The sequence below is a fragment of the Cynocephalus volans genome, chromosome X (genome assembly GCF_027409185.1).
Source record: "Cynocephalus volans isolate mCynVol1 chromosome X, mCynVol1.pri, whole genome shotgun sequence".
Lineage (NCBI taxonomy): Eukaryota > Metazoa > Chordata > Mammalia > Dermoptera > Cynocephalidae > Cynocephalus > Cynocephalus volans.
Window position 1 is genome coordinate 79680267 of NC_084478.1, and position 20219 is coordinate 79700485.

At 37.1% G+C, this 20219-nt stretch overlaps 1 protein-coding gene and 1 pseudogene across 1 annotated transcript in view; one reads left to right on the plus strand and one right to left on the minus strand.

Moving 5' to 3' along the window:
* TEX11 (testis expressed 11) overlaps positions 1–20219 on the minus strand; it is a 323127-nt gene that overhangs the window by 77380 nt on the left and 225528 nt on the right. The gene's annotated exons all lie outside the window — the stretch shown is intronic.
* LOC134367068 (guanine nucleotide-binding protein G(I)/G(S)/G(O) subunit gamma-5-like) lies at positions 13836–14251 on the plus strand (annotated as a pseudogene).

Genomic DNA, 20219 nt, shown 5'->3' on the forward strand with positions numbered 1-20219 from the left:
AATCATGAAAAAGATCAATGAAAGGGCCATAATCCCTTGGCTCTACCTCTCACTAGGGACCCAAAGCTCTTTACACATGATTGGGTATAATGGTCAAGGGGCGAAGAAGAAAAGTTTGCGGGACTTCTTGACATAGGAGCTCCATGCACTATAGTACCAAAATTCTTTTGGTGAAGCCCTAATGGGAGCTACAATTAGATTGAGAAAATATAGAAACATAAGGGTTAATAGAATTAAGGTGGATGTTTGGATGAAAATTGGAATATTTAAACAGGCTTTATGTGAAGAAGTTGTGTCTCCTTTATCTAAATGTTTTATTGAGAATGGACAGTATGTCTAAGAAACACCTCCCTTTCCTAGTATTGTAAAACCAAAACCTGTCAATGAAGTCTTAATGGAAGCTACAGTTAGAAATGTAAGGGCTGATGGGATTAACGTAGAAGTCTGGAGAAGAATTGGTATGCTCGAACAGGCTTTACATGACATGGTTGTGTTATGAAGATAGACATTATATCTGACTAGAGAATGTTTCGCCTACCTACTGTTATAAAACAGAAGGCATAGAAATCCATCCATCAGGTAATGTTAATTGGATAAGCTAAATAGGCCACTTGAGGACATTAATTGAAACTTCCCTGTGATTAAATGATTAAAGAACATAAAATATATACATATATTTTTTGCAGCTGGCTGATGCAGTGATAAAGTGATCTTGAACCTGAAAATACCCATGATGTCTTGAATGATGTTGGAAAAACACTCTAATGGGGAGGGCAGTGCCCAGAAGAGCTCCATAATAAAATGTAAGTGGTTTATACATGATCGTGGTTGCTACCTGCAGAATGCAAGGAGGACTGAGTTTGGAACTGCTTGAAAAGCTGTTGAGTTCTATTGTCACAGGACTATATAAACAGCTCTCAATTGACCGACAATGAGCTGCTTAGTTTATGGATGGCAGTTCCAAAGTGAATGGAGAACATCCTGTTTGGAAGACCACCACTCTGATCAAAGAAGGTAAAAAAAAAATCAGCTCGGCAGGCTGAACTGCATGCTGTTTTCCTAGCAGTTAGGAAAGAATCGAACAGTGGTAAAAGATGCTATGTTTGGGTTTTTACTCATTCACAGGCAGTGGCCAATGGCCTGGCCATATTACAGTCAGAAAGAAGGGAAATGCAAAACTGGCCTATTAAAGGGAGGCCTGTATTAAAGGTAGCCCCAGGGGGCTTCCAATGGGTATGAGTCTTGACACGAATAGACACTGACTCTGGACTGAGCTTTGCTTACCCAGTGGTAGATGCAAATGCTCAGAGTGCTATAAAAGAAACAGTACAGAAGATACTGCACCAATTTCACCTGCTGAATCATATTTCTTCAGACCAAGAAACACACTTTACAGCCCATAATGTCCAACAATGGGCAGAGATATCCTTCTCAAAATAATGGATATGGAAGTGGAACAGGCAACTGAATCATTGGTTGTCTAAAATGGGAGGAGATATAGGCATAAAGGGCTGGCTTACACACCTCTACAAATGTGTGCTCACACTCAACATGGTGGGGGGAGCTAAGGGAGTGTCCCCACTAGGCAGACTCTTCTGTTTTTCTAGTGAATCTGGGGAAGAGGGGTTGAGGAAGGATGCTGGTATGACTGTACTTCTTCCCAAGGGGATAAAACACTGGTATGATGACTATACTTTTTTTCCTTTTCTTTCTTCCCCACATCACCCGAACATTGTTTCCTACCTGATGAAGTGGCTGCAGGACCACTTCATCAGGTAGGAAACTAGAAGTGCTTTACTGTAAATAGGGATGATTCCTAAGCAAGAAACTGTAATAATATTTTTAAGTCTTTATGTTAGAATTCCTAAGGGCCTCATGGGGCAGGCTGTGACATCACCCCATCTGGCAAAATTGGGGTTAAGAGTAAATGCAGCTGTATTGCCTAATGATCAAGATAGCTCAGTAGTTCTGTATCTGTGTAACCCTACCTTACATTAATGGGAGTGAACTGAGGGAGAGGCATTTGCTGGACTAGTATTGCCATCTGCAACCTGGACCAGCCCAGTGGCTGAACCTAATGTTCCTTTCAAATGTGTAAAAATTTGGTTATAAGTGGAGAAAAGGAGCTGAGGGCAAGGAATAAACAAATGGGTTATGTAGTAAGGGAAATCCAATATTATGTCAAAACCTTAAAAGAGGCTCAGAGGAAGAGATGATATTCTCTCTTAGCTAAATTATACCAGATGTCTGAAAAGGTGAAGCCATATATTGCTGAAACCACTCCTGCTTTTGGAACCTGACAAGATCAGATAGAAGCCTGGATACCTCAGTGACCTCACCCTGGGAGATAATTTCATATGATATGATGATGGACTGGGCAAATTATTAATGACCGAATGGGACTCCAGTAATGTACTAGTATCTTTTAACTGTTACAATCCTTTCGTTATAAGGGATCCCATGGTCAAAGATCAGGGGATAGCCTGTGGTATAATAAATGTGTTTTGTCTTTGTCCCTGGGTCCAGCACAAAGGTCCCAAAACCCTTGCGAAAAAAGAATGGGTCAAAGACTTTAACAGAAACCTCACCAAAGAAGATATACAGATGGCAAATAAGCATACGAAAAGATGCTCCACATCATATGTCATCAGGAAAATGCAAAATAAAACACCAATGGGATACCACTACATACCTATTAGAATGGCCAAAATCCAAAACACTGATAGCACCAAATGCCGGTGTGGATATGCAGCAACAGAAACTCTCATTTGTTGCTGATGGGAATGCAAAATGGTACAGCCACTTTGGAAGACAGTTTTGGCGGTTTCTTACAATACTAAACATAGTTTTACCATATGATCCAGCAGTCATGCCCCTTGGTATTTACTGAAAACTTATGACCACACAAAAACCTGCACATGGATGTTTATAGCAGCTTTATTCATAATTGCCAAAACTTGGAAGGAACCAAGATGTCCTTCAGTAGGTGAATGAATAAATAAAATGTGGTACATTTATATAATGTAATATTATTCAGCACTAAAAAGGTACAAGCTATTAAGCCACAAAAAGACATGCAGGAACCTAAATGCTTATTAATAAGTGAAAGAAGCCAATCTGAAAAGGCAATATACTGTATGATTATAAGACATTATGGAAAAGGCAAAACTATGGAGACAATAAGGGGTTGATGGGGGAGGGGTGAATAGGTGGCGCACAGAGGATTTTTAGGGCAGGGAAACTATTCTGTACGATACTATAATGATGGATACATGTCATTATACTTTTGCCAAACCCACAGAATGTAACACATCAGGAGTGAACCCTAATGTAAACTATGGAGTTTAGATGATTATGATGTATCAATTTAGGTTCATCAATTGAAATAATCGTACCACTCTGGTGGGGAATGTTGATAATGGGGGAGGCTATGCATGTGTGAGGGCAGGGGGTGCAGGGGAATCTCTGTACCTTCTACTCAATTTGGCTGAGAACCTAAAATTAACAGAGGAAAAAAAGCCTATTTGCTTAAACAAAGGAACAAATATGGAAGTATTGGCAAACGCAACTAGGGAAGTTTACAGGAAGTAGGGTATAGCATACTATCAAACTGGCTTTATCAAGAGGGACTCTGCTATTACATAATAAAGACACTGCTTCAGGAAAAGTAGGAGCTTCCTCAGGGACAAATCTTAGAAGTCTTGGTTTATGTAAACTAACTTCTTATAGTAAATTTTATTAATTTGAATTTCAGCTAAGCTAAAGTTAACTTCTTCACTATTTATCATCACGGTGAGATATTTGATAGTGCAGGTAAATCAGTGAATGAATGTTTAATAATTTTAATGAGAGGACAATATTTTCAAATGTTGGTCATTAAAGTTCTTATAGCTGAAACACAACAATGGTTTTTCATGTCATTAGTCATGGTTAGATTCCATGTGAAAATTATGACATATACTGTATTTTTACTAAGTATTATTTTTGTTGTTGGTTTTCCAGGGTCTCCTTCAAAACCTTCACCTATTTATGGGGGCTTAGGATTATTATTAGAGGGGGCATTGGTTGTGCTATTGTAATAAATTTGGGCAGGTCTTTTTTAGGGTTAATAATGTTTTTGCTTTACTTAGGAGGAATATGAGTAGTGTTTGGATGTACTACTGCAATGGCTACTGAAGAGCATCCTGAGACTTGGCATTCTAGTGTGATTTGGGGTGCTTTATTGTCGGTTTGATAATGGAGTTCTTTATAATCTCATTAATAATGGATTATGATGAGATGGAAATTATTGATTTAAAAAATATAGGTGATTAATTTTTGAAGGTGAGGAAATAGGACTTCTTTTGAAGATTCTATGGGTGTGGCTGCATTATACCGTTATGGATACTGAATGGTAGTAGCTGGTTGATCTCTATTTGTCAGTATTTTTACTGTTACTGAGATTACTCATGAGAACTAGATAATAGCTCTGCTAATAAGACTGAGATAAGAAAGGAGAAGAAATAAAGCTTGATTAAATCTTTTTGACCATCTCTAGATAGTCACCAAGGCTATTATTTGAACATGGGAAATGCTTTTTGGAGTTACTTTTTCTAGTCATATTAAGCCTAGTATTAGGGAGGCTGTATTTTGACTTGCAGAGAGGTTAAGATATGATGATAGGTGATGAATAATTATTGGGAAGAAGCCTAAATGGTTATAAAATTTATGTGGATATGAGGAAAACATGAATTTGAGTTTTTGTGTATTTAGGTTTAGCTCCAGTGCTACAGTAAAGCCTAAAATAGTTATAGCGAGAGCTGTAAGTTTTAGGTAAAGTAGCATAAGTCATTTGGGAACTGTTTATGGGAGTAATATTGTTGGAAATAATAAATCCAGCAAAGATACTGCCAATTGTTAAGCATTTAATTAATTAGGAAGGGGTTTTCAATAATGTTAACCAGAGTTAAGTGAGGTTGTCTTAAGAGTACAAAGAAGATAATTTGAGTATTGTAGACAGCTGTAAGTGAGGCGGCGATAAGTGAGATCAATAGGGCTCAGGTGTTGGTGTACGATGTGTTCAGGGTCTCAATGATTAAATCTTTAGGATAAAATCTTGTTAGGAATGGTATACTTGTTAGTGCCAGACTTCCAATAATTAGGGAAGATGATGTAGAGGGCATAGCTTTAAAAAGACCTCCTGTTTTTTGGATGTCTTGTTCCTCATTTAGGTTATGAATAATAGATCCGGAGCATATAAACAGCATAGCTTTAAAGAATGCGTGAGTGCAGATGTGGAGAAATGTTAGGTGTGGTTGATTAATATCAATAGTAACTATTAAGTCCTAGTTTACTTGAGGTGGAAAATGCAATAATCTTTTTTAATGTCATTTTGTGTTAAGGCGCAGATAGCTGTAAATAGTGTGGTAATAGCACCTAAGCATAGTCTGAGTGTTTGGATTACTTTATTATTCTCTATAAATGGGTAGAATCAGATTAATAGGAAAACACCTGCTACTATTATGGTGCTACAGTGGAGTAGGGCTGAAATGAGTGTTGGACCTTCTATTACTGAGGGTGGTCATGGGTGTAAGCCAAATTGGGCAAATTTACCAGTTGCCACTGAAAGCAGTCCAATTAATGGGAGAAAACTCGAATCGGTATTAAGAATACTTGTTGAAATTCTCATGAGTTTAAATATAAGGAATCATGCCATGGATATTACAAATCCAACATCCCCAATACGGTTATATAGGATTGCTGGAAGAGCTGCTGTCTTTGCGAGTGTTTGGCTGTATCATCATCCGATAAGTAGAAATGATATAATGCCTACTCCTTCCCATCGGATAAAGAGTTGAAATAGGTTGTTAGTGGTGACTAAAATTAATATGGTATATTAGTCCATTTCTGTTGCTTATAATAAAATACCTGGAACTGGGTGATTTTTTTTTTTTTTAAACATGACCAGTAAGGGGATCTTAACCCTTGACTTGGTGGTGTTAGCACCACGCTCTCCCAAGTGAGCAAACCGGCCATCCCTATATAGGGATCCGAACCCACGGCCTTGGAGTTATCAGCACCACACTCTCCCAAGTGAGCCACGGGCTGGACCTGGAACTGGGTGATTTTTAATATAATGAAATTTATTGCGTACAGCTTCAGAGGCTGGGAAGTCCAAAGTTCAGGGAACATATCTGTTGAGGGTCTTCTTGATGGTGACTTTACAGCAATGCAGGGGTCTCACATGGCAGAAAATGGTGGAGCAGGGAAGGAAAGTGACCTCCTCATTCACTCTTTTTAAAACCACCAGAACCATGCCCCTGACCACCATTATTAATCCATTCACTATGGCATGATCTTACAATCTAATCACCAATTCAGGGATTCACCTTTCAATCACCCTAATAAGATTTCCCACCCTCAGCAGTTACAGTGGGGATCTGAGTTTCAGTGAGGTTGGGGGGGGGGGGCATCCAATCTACAGTACTCCATCCATGACCCCCAAAATTCATGTCCTTTTCACATACAAATACATTCATTCCATCCTCAAAGTTTTAACTTGTTTCAACTCATAAGTCCAAAGTTCAAAGTTCCATCTGTGAAATCGAAACAAGTTATCTACTACCAAGATACAATGGTGGGACAAACATAGGGTATATATTCCCATTCAAAAATGGAGAAATATGGGCCGGCCTGTGGCTCACTTGGGAGAGCGTGGTGCTGACAACACCAAGCCAAGGGTTGAGATCCCCTTATTGGTCATCTTTAAAAAAAAAAAATGGAGAAATAGGTCAAAAGAAAGGGGTAACAGGTCCCAAACAAGTCCGAAACCCAGCAGGGAAGGCATTAAATCTCAAAGCTGGTGAATCATGTACTTTGACTCCATATTCAGCATCCTCTGCATGCTGGTGTGGGGGTTGGGTCCCCAAGTCCTCAGGCAGCACCACTCCTATGGCTTTCCTGGTTTCAGGCCACACTTCAGCTCTCCCAGGCTGGCATTCCATGCTGGTAGCTTCACGATTCTGGGGTCGTCATGGTGGTCCCACTCCCACGGCTCCACTAGTCATGGCACTGATGGGGTTTTTCTGCTGCAACTCTGCCCTCACATTTCCGCTTGGCACTGCTCTAGTGAAGGCTGTCTGTGGTGACTCCGCCCCTGTGACAGATCTCTTCCTGGGTCCCCAAGCTTTTCCATACATCCTTTGAAATCAGGGTGGAGGCTCCCAAGCCTCCACAGCTCTGGTATTCCGTGAGCCTGCAGACTTAACACCACGTGGACGCTGCCAAGGCTTCCAGCTTGTATTTTCCAAAGCTGCGGGTCCAGCCACACCTGGGGCCAATTTAGCCACAGCTGGAGCAGCCAAAGCAGCCAGGGTGCTGGTGCAGGAAGCAGATTCTTGAGGTGGCCCTGGGCAGTGAGCCCGAGGAGGGTGCCTCATGCCTGTTCCCCAAGACTATTCTGTCTTCTTAGGCCTTTGGGCCTGAAATGGAAGAGCTGGCCCCAGAGGCTTTTGCAGTGCCTTCAGGGCCTTTCTTCTCTTGATAATCCCTTACTTTTGCACTAATCTTTTTAGCACTACTGGATTTTTCTCCTGAAAATGCTCTCTGCTTCTCTACCATATAGCCAGGCTGCAAACTTTCCAAATCTTTATGCTCTGCTTCCCTTTTAAATTCTGGCTTTATGTCACACCTTTTCTACCATAAGTGAGTGTAGGCTGTTACAAGTAGCCATGAGGCTTCCTGAATGCTTTGCTGCTTAAAAATTTCTTCTGCCAAATACTCAGATTCACAACTCTTAAGTTCTAACTTCCATAACGTCCTAGGGCATGGATACAATGCAGCCAAGTTCCTTGCCAGTTCATGGCAAAGATGATCTTTGCCCCAGTTTCCAATAAGTCCCTTCTCATTTACATCTGAGACCTCCTCCTTAGAATGGTCTTTACAGTCTATGTTTCTGCCAGCAGTCTGGTCACCACCATTTAACCAGTCTCTAAAACATTCCAAACTTTCCCTGGTCTTCTTGTCTTCTAAACTTTCACCAGCATCTAGGCTTTTTCTAGCCTGTTCCTCCAAATTCCTCCAGTCTCTTCTCAACACCCAATTCCAAAATCGCTTCCACATTTTCAAGTATTTGTTGTAAACAACACCTCACTTCTCTGGTACCAATTTTCTGTATTAGTCCATTTCTGTTGTTTATAACAGAAATACCTGGAATTGGGTGATTTATAAGAAAACAAAATTTATTGCTTACAGTTTCAGAGTCTGGGGAGTCCACAGTGACACCTTCAATAGTTACAGTGTAGATTTAAGCTTCAATGAGGTTGGGGGGTGTAGTGGATTGAATTATGTCCCCCCCAAACTCATTGAAGCTTGAACTGTGTCCTCCAAGTTTCATATATTAGAAACTTAGTCCCCACAGTGACTGTTAAGAGGGTGAAAAATCCTATTATGGTAATTGAAAGGTGGAGCCTTGAAGAGGTGATTGGATTGTAGGACACTGCAGTAGTGAATGGATTAATCATGGTGGTCAGGGGTGTGGTTCTGAGGGTTTTAAAATAAGAGGAGAGTCCGTCTTTCTCCCTCTCTGCTCCACCATTTCACAATGTGATACTCTGCTGTCTCTATTGCCACCATCAAGGCTCTCACCAGATGTGTTCCCTGGACTTTGGACTTCCCAGCCTCAGAAACTGTAAGCAGTAAATTTTGTTTTCTTACAAATTACCCAGTTTCAGGTATTTTTCTTTATAAGTAACAGAAACAGACTAATACAGGGGGGCATCCAATCTACAGCATATGGTAATAAGGAATATGAGCAAATACTTGAAGAATCGGTTAATGTTCTGGTCTGAGTGCATGTATCATAGAGAGAATTCTATGGCTGGTCATATAATGAAAAGTGCTACTGGCATAAAAATTACTAAGGAGTAATCTAATTTAAAACTAAGTGTTAATTTAAGAGTTTGTATGGTAACTCAGTGTCACTTTGAAATCATTATCTCTTGTCTGGAGTAAATAAATATTAGGGTTGGGATTAGGCTAATTATGAAGGCATATTGGATTGAAGATTTTACATAATGCGGGTAGAAGGTGTCTTTGTATAAGGCTGGTAGTGTAAGAATGATAGGTAGAGTTAAGATAACGAATGGAATTGCTATTGAAGAGGAGAATAAATGCATTACTTGAAGATGCACAAGTTTTTTGGCTCCTTAGATCAATGAATTACTACTATCCTTTAAAAGTTAAGAAATCCATAATTTTCACATATGAGTTAGCATGAGTTAGCAGTTCTTGCATTCTTTCTCGGTAAATAAGGGGTTTAAAACTTCTTTTATTAGATTCACAATCTAATGTCTTATTTAAACTATATTTACAGTAGGAGAAGCCCAGAATTATCTTGGGGCTGAGTGATAGAAGTAATAGGGGTAGAAGATGTATAAATATTAGGCAATTTTCTCATGTGAAGGATGGTTTAATATTGTTGATGTGATATGTGAAAATTCCCTGTTGTGTTATAATTCATATAAGTAGGGAATATAAAGCTGTGATTAATATGTCAAGCCCCATTAAGATAATAGTAAGATTTGATAATGAAAAAGATGCTATTACTACAAATAGTTCTCTGATTAGGTTGACAATTGGTGGTAGAGCTAAGTTAGTTAAACTAGCTAATAACCATCAAGCTACCATTAGAGGAAGTCAGGTTTGTAGTCCATGAGCTAACGCTCTTAGGGCTATATATTCGTTTGTTAATTAGAGTTTGTGAGACAAAAAAGTAGGGATGATGTGAGTCCATGAGCAATTATTAGAGCTGTGGCTCCTATGAAACTTCATGGTGGGCTGACCACATAGCTCAGCTGGTTAGAGTGCAGTCTTATAACACCAAGGTCACAGGTTGGATTCCTGAACCAGGCATCCACCAAAAAAAAAAAAAAAAAAAAAATTCAGTCCTTTAAAAAAAAAAAACTTCATAGTGTTTGAATAAGAATAGCTACAATTACTACAGCTATATGACTTATGGATGAATAGGCAATGAGCAACTTTAAGTCTGTTTGGCATAAGCAGTTAGAGCTTGTTATAATTATTCCTCATAGAGATAGTATAAGGAGGCAAGGGTTCAGATCCCTGTATCTGCCAGCTGCAAAAAAAAAAGATAATATAAGGAAAGGGTAAACTATATTTTGTTAGTGGATCTATAGTAGTTCATATTATGCCACAATCTCTTAATTTTATAGTATGGCTGCAAGAACTATAGATCCAGCAACGGGGGCTTCTATGTGAGCTTTTGGTAATCAGAGGTCGAGGTCATACAGTGATATTTTTACTATGAATGCTATTATACATGCTAGTCATATTAGTCTTGTAGATCATGAAAATGTACATGTTTGAGCTCAGTGATAAGTTAATAAAAAGTTTAATCAACCTGTAGAATTCTGGATATAAATTAGTGCTACACGCAGGGGTAGGGAGCCAATAAATGTATGAAGCAAAAAATAAAGTCCTGTAACTATTCTGACTGGCTACCTCATCGAGTAATGATAATTAAGGTTGGAATTAATGTTGCTTCAAATAAAATATACAATAGAGTTAGTTACATGGCAGTGAATGTTGATTTTAAAAATCAATAAGAAAACCAGTATTAGGATATATAGTTTCTTTCATGTAATAGATTCTTTGGAGAGATGGTGTTGACTTGCTATAATTATTAGGGGAAGTAGCCAGGAGAGCTGATAGTGTATCAGAGAAGAAATTTAGTGAAAGGTTTAAGCTATTGTCATTGTACTGATTCATGAAAAATAGGGTGACGAAGCTAATTAGTAGGCTATGGGTGGTTGTGTTAATTCAGATTATATTTTTACTAGAATATCATGTAACTGGTATAATTGTTGAATGATCATTTTTAACACTGGAAGAGGTTAAGGTTTTGTACATAATCTAAACCATAAGTATCAACACTATTGACACTAGCACTACTAGTACTATTACTAGTAATGCTAGGTCTACCACAGCTTTGCAGGCTGCAAATACTAATAAAATAATAGGAATTATAGTAGATAGGGTAAAATGTATATTAGGATTAGGATAAAATGTATATTTAGGATTATGAGAGTGCCTAATGTGAATAGTAATAATATTATGCCTTCTAAACATAGTAGTGAGGATATCAAGTGGGATCGATATATTAGTAATCCTGTAAGAGATGTAATATAGGCTAAGATATTGATGTAAATTGAAGGCATGTTGGTAATTATGAGATATAATTTAATGAGTCAAACTCATTTGTTTTAAGTTCAACTAATTACCATATTAGATTCATTCTAGTCCTTTTTGGATTCATTCATATGCTAAACCCAGAGCTAAAATAGAAATTAAAATTAATGCTATAGTAAGCATAAATTTAAGGTTACTTGTTTGGGATGTCCATAGTGATGCTAACAGGAGGGCAATTTCTAGATCAAATAATAGAAATGTAATAGCTGCTAGCAAGAATTTTGTGGAAAATGGTAGGTGTGCAGATCCTATTGGGTCAAATCCGCATTCATAGGGGCTTGATTTTTCTGTATAAACATTTAATTGAGGTAACCAGAAGGCAACAACTACAAGTAGAAGTGCCAATAATGTACTAATTGATATTGTTAGTATTAGCTTAATTATTCTTCTCCAGATTATGACCAGAACTAATTGATTGGAAGTCAATTGTACTAATTAACACTAAAAGAATAAGATGCTCATCAATAAATAGAAACATATAGGAATAGTCATACTATGTCTACAAAATGTCAATATCATGTTGCTGCTTCAAAGCCGAAGTAATGTTGGATACAAAGTGAAACTTTACTTGATGTAGGAAACAAACTGTGAGGAAAGTGGAACCAATAATTACATGTAGACCATGGACGCCTGTTGCCATGAAGAATGTTGAGCCATATACACCATCAGAAACAGTAAAAGATGTTTCAAAATATTCTGAGGCTTGTAATAATGTAAAATAAATGCCTAATAAAATTGTTATAAAGACAGCTTGAATATATGTTTGTGATTTCCTTCTATTAGGCTGCAGTGGGCTCAAGTAATTGATACTCTTGAGCTAACAGTACTGATATATTAAGCAGTGGAACTTCTAGATTTAGTGGATTAATGCCTGTTGGTGGTCAGCAACCCCCTAGTTCTGGGGTTGGGGCTAAGCTTGAATGGTAGAAGGCTCAAAAAAAAGCCTGCAAAGAAAAAGACTTCTGTATTATTATTAAGAATATAATATATAATATTCTGTATTATTATTCTGTCTTCTGTCTTCTATATTAAGACTTCTGTATAAAATATTCCATAGTGTAGGCCTTTTTTTTAAACAGTAGTTGTCTGGTGTGACCTGGGAATGTGCTCTCTTGGATTACATCTCATCATCACTGATATACTGTTAATATATTAGTTAAAAGGCCTAGGGTTAATAAGATGTTTAAATTAAAGTGGAATCACATTACTAGACCAGATGTCATTAACAGGGCTGATAATGCTACTGTGAGTGGTCAGGGGGTAGGGTTTACTGTATAATATGCATGAATATGGTGGGTCATTAGGTATTATCATGTAGGTAAAGACTAAAAGTGTAAACACATAAGCTTGGACTAGGGCTACAGCAAATTCAAAAATAGTAAGTAAAACTAGAATAATAAATGTAATCGAGGCTGTTGTAAACCTCATAGATGTTAAAAACATCTATGTAGCCCCTCCACTAAGATGTATAAATGAATGGCCAGCTGTAAACAGCTAAGGCCATGGGTTGAATAAAGAGGTTAATAATAGTTTCGATGATTACTAATATTGGGATAAGTGGGACAGGTGTTCCTTGTGGTAAGAAGTGTGCTAAGGATACTTTTGTAGCAAAAACCAGTAATTACTGCTGTATTAGTCCATTTTGCTACTTATAACAAAATACCTGAAACTGGGTGATTTATAAAGAAAAATGAAACTTACTGCTTACAGTTTCTGGGGCCGAGAAGTCCAAAGCCTATCTGGTAGTGGTGACAGTGACCCAGGGATCTCCCACTGCAAGATGGTGGAAACAGAGAGAGCAAGACAGACTCTCCTCTTCTTTTAAAGCCCTCAGAACCACGCCCCTGATCCCCATTTTTAATCCATTCACTACTGCACAGTCCTACAATCCAATCACCTCTTCAAGGCTCCACCTTGCAATTACTATAATAGGACTTCCCACCCTCCTAATAGTCACAGTGGGGATTGTTTCTAATACATAAAACTTGGGAGACACAATTCAAGCTTCAATGAGTTTTGGGGGGACATAACTCAATCCACTACAACTGCTCTGGCTCACAGTGGAATAGCTATTCCTAAATTTAGAGATAATTGAGTTGTTGGTGTAAATGAACAAGGCAGTAGTCTGTAAATTTGTAGAGCTGTCGCTAGCTCACTTGGGAAAGTATGGTGCTGATAATACCAAGGTCAAGGGTTTGGATCCCCATACTAGCCAGCCACCAAAAAAAAAAGGATAGCCAATAAATAGAATGAGTGAAATCAATATCAGTGATCATGTTCATCCTTTAATATTATGTGCCATCATCATTTGTTTTAACGCAGGTTGAATTAATCATGGTTGTATTGAGCTCAACCAACTATTAATTAGGCAGGAAGGAGAGAGAAATAATATATTTGAAAATAAAATAATTAGTATAAGAATAGGTAATCCTATTATGAAATGAAAGAGGAAAATAAATTTTCATTCATTTCTCAAGGGGTTTCTCATGTTTTCATATTTCAATAGTTTTTGGTGAGGAGAATAAATGTATTTTGAAACTTATAATTGGAATAAGATAAAGAGTGTTAAAATTATAAAATGATAAATCATGTTGATGTATCTGGTTGTGGCCTTTCATTGTGGAAAGATTAGTGCTTTCATTCTTCAACTTAAAAGATTAATGCTGAAAACTGGCCCAGCTCTAGCATACACCGTGTCTGGTTCCTCCAGCATCGCTGCTATGAAGAAGTGGTTCAGCAGCTCCGGCTGGAGGCTGGGCTCAACCACGTGAAGGCTTCCCAGGCAGCTGCAGACTTGAAACAATTCTGTCTGCAGAATGCTCAGCATGACCCCCTGCTGACTGGAGTGTCTTCAAGTACAGATCCCTTCAGACCTCAGAAAGTCTGTTCCTTTTTGTAGTAAAATGAATCTTCAAAGGTTTCTAAAACTACTTCTCATGAACCAGTGAATATTCAAAAGAGAGCTAAATTTGAAGCCTGTACAAAAGCTTATCCCTATAACACATGTGCCATAATATACAAACCTCTACTTTTGTCAGTCCTTAACATCTACCTCTCTGAATTCTCATGAATTTCTATTTCACAAGGGTAATTATTTTATATACACTGGCAGCAGCATATAATAAAATAGTATAAACATTAAAAAAAATAAAAGATTAATGCTATTTAGTTTCACAATGACATTATAATATTGATGTTGATCAGTTTTCGAAATGTTTAAGTGGGACTAGCTCAAGTATAATAGGTATAAAACTGTGATTTGAACCACAAATCTCTGAGCATCAACCATAGTATAAGCCTGGCCATGTAGATATTAAGGTTGCTTGATTTAGGCATCCTGGGATTGCATCTGTTTTTAAGCCTGGTGATGGAATGGCTCATGAATGTAATACATTTTCAGATGTAATCAATATGCGAATTGATATTTCTATTGGGAGAACTACTGGGTTGTTGACTTATAGCAGTCAGAGTTCTCCTGGTTTAAGATCTGTAGTGGGGATCATATAGGAGTCAAAATTTAGGTCTTCATAGTCTGTATATTTGTAGCTTTAATATCACTGGTGGCCTATAGTTTTAACAGTCAGAGAAGGTTATTGATTTCATCTATTATACATAAGATTCGTAGAAAAGGTAATGCAATTAGGATTAAGATAATAGTGGGCAGAATAGTCCCCTACCGTCTCCACTTCTTTAGCATCTATAGTACTTATATAAGTTAATTTAGTTGACATTACTAGAGAGATGATGTAGAGGACTAAAGAGCTAATCAAGAATACAATTATTAAAGTATGGTTGTGGAAATGTAGGTGTTCTATAATTGGTGTGGTAGCATCTTGGAGACCTAACTGAAATGGGAATTCCATAAAGATATAAATAAAGGACTCTAACCTATAAATCAACTTTGACAAAGTTATGTAATATTTTTACTAATATCTTCCTTGTTGAGAAAGTCATAATGGTTATGGGGCTGGCTCAAGACCAGTTTTTCGGGGTTCAATTCCTTCCTTTCTTGTCCTAAGTTTCCACATAGGTGGGCTCCTCAAATGTGTAATATGGTAGAGGGCAGCCGTATAGTCATTCAAGGTTTGTAGCGGGAAGTTCTACTTCTGAGACTTCTCGTTTTGAGGCAAAGCCTTCTTAGATCATAAAAATTATTAACATTACTGCTGTTAATGATATAAAAGATCCTATAGATGATACAGTGTGTCATGTAGTATATGCATCGGGGTAATCAGAGTATCACCTGACAGACCAAGGAAATGTGGAAAAAACATTAAATTTACAACTACAAGTATTGTGAAGTGAATTTTAGCTTAGGTTGAATTAAGTGTATAACCTGAGAGTAATGGGAATCAGTGGACAAAACCCCCTATAATGGCAAAACCTACTCCTACTAATAGTACACAGTGGAAGCTTGCTACAACATAACACGTACGTGGAGGACAATATCTAGTAATGAATTAGCTAATGCAATTCCTGTTAGGTCTCCAACAGTAAATAGAAAGATGAAGCCTAAAGCCCATAATATGGCTGCAGATCATTTCATATTGCCTCCACGTAGTGTTGCTAATCAGCTGAATACTTTTACTCCTGTAGGAATAGCAATAATTACAGTGGCTGATGTGAAATATGCTTGAGTATCAACATCTATTCCTACTGTAAACATATGATGGGCTCATATAGTAAAACCTAGGAAACCAATTGATGTTATAGCTCACACTATTCCTGTATAATCAAATAGTTCTTTTTAACCAGAATAGTAAATCACAATATGTGAAATTAGCCCAAAGCCAGGTAAGATAAGAATATAGTCTTCTGGATGACCAAAAAATCAAAATAGGTATTGCTGTAAGATGGGGTTTCCTTCCCCTGCTGGGTCAAAAACTGTGGTATTAAGGTGAGGTCTGTTAATAGTACAGTGAGGACGGCTGCTAAAAGGGGAAGAGAGAGAAGTAAGAGTACAGTTGTAATTAATACTGATCCTATGAGTAATGGTGTTTGACATTGAGATAGAGCTGGAGGTTTCATATTAATAATTGTACTAATAAAATTAATATCCCCTAAGATAGAAGAAACACCTGTCAGATGTAGGGAAAAAATTGCAAGACCTACAGAGGCTCTGGCATGTGCAAGATTTCTGGCAAAAGGTGGATAAATGGTCCATCCAGTTCCAGTGCCAGCTTCCACCATTGAGGAAGCAAGCAGAAGCACAAAATGTGGGGGAAGAAGTCAGAAGCTTATATTATTTACTCGGGGGAATGCTATGTCTGCAGCTCCGATTATCAGTGGAACTAATCAGTTGTCGAATCCTCCAATTATAACGGGTATTACTATTTAAAAGATTATTACAAATGCATGGGTGGCTACAATAACATTATAGATTTGGTCATCACCTAAGAGAGCCCCAGGCTGACCGAGCTCAGCTAGGATTAGAAGATTTAGAGCAGTTCCTACTATACCATCTCGAGCACCAAATAATAAGTATAATGTGCTAATATCTTTAGGATTTGTTGAGAATAATCAATTGATTAACACAGGTATAAGGTATGAGCTAAAAGAGAAAAGGTAAAATGGCTGAGTAAGCATTAGACTGTAAATCTAAACACAGAGGTTAAATCCTATTTTTACCAAGCCTCAAGGTGATTAATCATATTAAATTGTAAACTCAAAGGAGCAGCTTCAATTCTGCCAGGGCTTCTCCTGCCTTTTTCCCCCCTCAATGGCGGGAGAAGTCAGTTGACTAGGGTTTTAAGCTGTTAATTAAATTTTCATAGGGTTGGAGCCCACCAATCTAGCAAGGATGTAGCTTAATTAAAGTGATTGGTTTGCATTCAGTTGATATGAGATAGTCTTGCAGTCCTTAAAATCAGAAATTAAGTAAAGGATACTTATTTAGGGCTTTGAAAGCCCTTGATTCCTAAATTCCTACTTTAGGATCAATGATATTGGTGACAGTGGGAGAGTGTGTTGATTGCAATTACGAGCATTGGTAAAAATAACACTTGTTTTGTATTTTCTGTCATTTTGTTTTTATGTTATTAGTTGTTGGAAATATAGTAAGTAACTAGTAGATTTAACATCATGATGGGGGGATTGTATGTGAACATAGCTATTATTCATCCTATAGTGGCTGCGATTGATGAATAGGCTAGGATTTTTTGTAATTATGTTTGATTAAGTCCTCCTCAGCCTCCTACCAGAATAGACTAAATAGCAATTGTTAAAATAATATTTACATCAACTGATGATATGGAGAATACAACTTAAATTGGCACTAGTTTTTACCATGTTAATAGAATTATGCCTGATATTAATGAAACTCCTTGTGTCACTTCTGGGACTCAGAAGTGAAAGGGGGAGAGTCCAAGTTTCAGGATTAGTGCTATTGTGACTAATATAATTGCTGTTAATTGCCTGTGTTTGTAGCTGTTCATTGTCCTGAATTCATTATATTCATGATAACAACATTATTAAAAGCATGGATGTGGATGCTTGTGTTAAATATTTGGTAGCTGCTTCTGTTGATCATGGGTTTGCTTTTTTTAATTAAAATAGGGATAACAGCTAATACATTTATCTCTAGTCCTACCCAAGTTATTTGTCAGTGTAAGCCAAATATTGTAAGTATTGTTCCTGTAAATAAAGAGAATTATGAAAAATATCTGGAGTTAATTAGTACGGGAAGGGTATAAACCAACATTTTTGGGGTACAAGCCCAATAGCTTATTTAGCTGACATTACTACAGCATATGGTGTAATAGGTAGTATGTAGATTTTTGAATTCTTTACAGTAGGTTTGATTCCTATAATTCTAGAAATAAGAGTATTTAAACCTCTATTATTTACTCTACCAAAGTAACTCTTTTGTCAGACATATTCCTTATATTTGTGGTGGAATATTTGATAATAGGATAGTTATGTAGATATGTCATATGCATAAAGCTAATGTTAGTGGGAGGAAATATTTTCATTGAAGATGTATTAGTTGGTCATATCAGAATCATGGATAGGATACTCAGATTCACAGAAATAGAATTGTTAGAAGTGTTTTGGTGATGAAATTGTGAAAATTTCTAGTGTAAAGATGTTGTGGAGTGCCCATAGGAAAATGACAGTGGTTAAGGCACTTATTATAATAATATAAGTGTATTCAGCTATGAAAAATAGGGCAAATGGACCTGCAGCATATTCAACATTAAAGCCTGATACAAGTTCTGATTCATACTCTGTTAGGTCAAATGGGGTTCAATTAGTTTCTGCTAATGTTGAAATGAATCATATTATGCCTAAGGGTCATGATGGAAGAAGCAATAATATGAATTATTGGGTAATAATTAGACTTGATAATGTATAGAACCCATTTATTAATAGGGCTGATAGTAGGATAATAGCTAGAGTAACTTCATGTGAGATTGTTTGGGCTACTGTGTAGAGCACCAATTAATGTGTATTTTGAGTTTGATGCTCATCCTGATCAAAGAATTAAGTATACAGCTAAACTTGATGTGCCTAGAATAAATAACATTTCTATATTTATATTGATTAGCCAGTGTGGTATTGGTAATGGGATTCAAGGGTATATGGTAAGTGCTAAAGTGAGGGCAAGGGTAGGTGCAATGATGTATAGGAGAATAGAAGATGTTAATGGTTGCAATGGTTCTTTAATAAGTAATTTTATTGCATTGGCAAAAGGTTGAAGAAGGCCGTAGGGGCCAACAATGTTAGGTCCTTTAAAGAATTGTATGTAGCCCAGTGTTTTTCATTCTACAGGAGTGAAAAATGCTATGCAAAAATAGTGGGAATGATAAGTAGAAGAAGATTATAAGTACGATTGTTAAGGAGTTGAACCTCTGATTATAAAGTTTTAAGTTTTATGCAATTACTAGGCTCTACCATTTTAACAAACACTGTTCTTGGATGGGGCATGAAATAAAGTACTAAATTTAGATTATATCATCTATTAAACTGAAGGCACTATTTTTAAAGTGGATCTTATTTCTCTTGTCCTTTCGTACTGGAAGAAATACTGAAAGATAGAAACTGACCTGCATTGCTCCAATCTGAACACAGATCATGTAGGATTTTATTTATTTATTTATTTTGGGGATCACATAGGACTTAATTGTTGAAAAAATAAACCATTACCCCGTCCAACATCGAGGTTGCAAACTCTATTGTCAATATGAACTCTAGAAAGGAATTGAGCTGTTATCCCTAGGGTAACTTGTTCTGTTGATCAAATTATTTGGGTCAATTAATGATATCATTACTTTGACTGGTCTAGTCTAAGTTTTAATCATCTGAAGGTTATAGTATGCTCCAAGGTCACCCCAATCAAAATTTTTAGCTCATAAAATTGTGTATTATTTCCTATAATTAGGTTTTAAGTTATTTTATTTGAGTTAAATAATTGAAGCTCCATAGGGTCTTATCTTATTTTAATATCCTCACCCCTTCACAGGGAAGTCAATTTCACTGATTGAAAGTAAGAGACAGTTAAACCCTCATGTAGCCATTCATACAAATCCCTATTTAGGGAACAAATGACTATGCTACTTTTGTACAGTGAGGATACCGTGGCCACTGAACATATGTCAGTGGCAGGAAGTGCCTGTAATACTTATAATGCTAGAGGTGATGTTTTTGGTAAACTGGGGGCGGGGGCGCGGGGGTGTGTGTTAATACTTGCCAAGTTCCCTTTACATTTTTTGGTCTTTCCTTATGTGCATGCCTGTGTTGGATTACTAATTGCAAGGATAAGCAGTTAATTAATTAATTTTGTTTTATCTTATTGTTTACTATCAGCAGGCATCCGGTCTGATAAAAGCTTATGCAAGAAGAATCTATTTCTTGTTACTCATATTAACAGTATTTCTTCTATTCATATAAATAGATTAATCTAGTCAGATGTTAGGCATTTATATTGACGTTTGAAATTAAATTACTGGGGTTGTTGAGCTTGAACGCTTTCT